The sequence below is a fragment of the Chrysochloris asiatica genome, unplaced genomic scaffold, assembly GCF_000296735.1.
Source record: "Chrysochloris asiatica unplaced genomic scaffold, ChrAsi1.0 scaffold00373, whole genome shotgun sequence".
Lineage (NCBI taxonomy): Eukaryota > Metazoa > Chordata > Mammalia > Afrosoricida > Chrysochloridae > Chrysochloris > Chrysochloris asiatica.
This window is the reverse complement of record NW_006408891.1, coordinates 1,089,227-1,090,671: the sequence shown is the minus strand read 5'-3', so window position 1 is coordinate 1,090,671 and position 1,445 is coordinate 1,089,227. Positions and strand designations below refer to the sequence as shown.

The window sequence follows — 1,445 nt, the reverse complement described above, 5'->3', positions numbered from 1 at the left end:
TCTATGTGTTAGCAATGCTTAGGAAGCATGTATGTGATTTTCTTTCAGTTCTTTTCTTTTTCTATAAAAGGAAACTTTATTGTTTTCATTTTGGTCCACAGCTTGTGAGAAAAGGGGTACCAAGGTGGTGACGATGTTGCTTCTGTGGCTGGAGAGTGAGGTTCAGGCAGAAGATCTGGAAGAACAGGGGAATGCTGATGGTTCCTCACAGGATGCCAGACTCCACAGATTTCTTCCTAGTCATACTTGAGGGTAAGCCTCTCAAAGAGATATTCATCCAGTCCCTCCTGGGGCCCAAACATCCTACGAAGGATGGTCAAGTGGTTGCCCATCTTCTTGATCATTTTCACATCCTCGTGGAGGAAATGGTTCTCTACAAAGTCACAGAGGTGCGGGTCTGTGTAGGTAACACCCACAGCATGCAGACCCAGAAGGGACTGGTTCAGGTTCTATTCTAGAGCAAGGGTGGCTTCTGTGGCATCCAGAGTTTTCCCCAAGTCATCTTGGAATGGCTTTTACACATCCTGTAAGAGAGCACATCTACCACACTGGTTTTGCAGTTTCAAGAGATGCATGTTACCCTCATGCTTCTCCTTTGCCATCTCATGGAAGAAGTGTCCCACATCTTCCAAGGTCACATCATTGTGATAGAAATAGAAGCTGAGAAAGATGTAGATGTAAGAGACCCCCAATCACAGATTGACTACATAGTTGACACCAGCCTCTGCTTCAGTAGGATGATTCTGAAAGACCTGGGAGCTCATGGTTGGTCCAAGATTTGAAGCTAACTACACACACAAAAGCTGGTCCCAGTAACAGGGAATGGCCAAGAAGACAGTCCCAGAGAAGAGATTGTGCCTAAAGCAAAGGTTAGAGGTGGCCTGAGGCTGGAAGTGGGATGTCCCCGGATCTGTCCTGTTCAAACACTGTTGAAGAAAGAGACAGATCCATGGGACCACTGGGCAAACTTCTCTTTCAATTATTAATTTTTTTTTTTTTTTCTGATGCCTAGAAAATGTTTGATAGCTTAAAAAGTAAAAAGGAGGGGGAAATATAAGCAATTTTTTTCTGGGGACATTTAAGCAAAACCTTGAGTTATCAGGGACTGGGTTATTGTACAATGTAAGAAAGCTCTAATAACAATGATAAAAGAATACAAAATATGTTTCATGATGCAAAAAGACTTTTTATGCATCTTGAGGTATGTAATCAACACAGTTAAAAAAAGAAAAGTCAGGAAGTTAGCATTCTCTATCCTTCACTGTCCTTTTGAATCTTCTTTTCTAGTGTAGAATTATTTAACAGCTCCAAAAGAAAGCACACAATATCTCTTAGCTATGATTGTATTTGTTCCATCACTCCTGCTTCATCTTGATACAATCTCTGTTGCCATCATTTTAAACCTGCTGGTGTTTGGCAGAACATAGATATGATCCCTTTTAAAA

At 41.4% G+C, this 1,445-nt stretch overlaps 1 pseudogene; it reads right to left on the bottom strand.

Moving 5' to 3' along the window:
- Positions 1 to 236: 236 nt before the first annotated feature.
- Positions 237 to 764, bottom strand: LOC102831079 (annotated as a pseudogene).
- Positions 765 to 1,445: the final 681 nt, after the last annotated feature.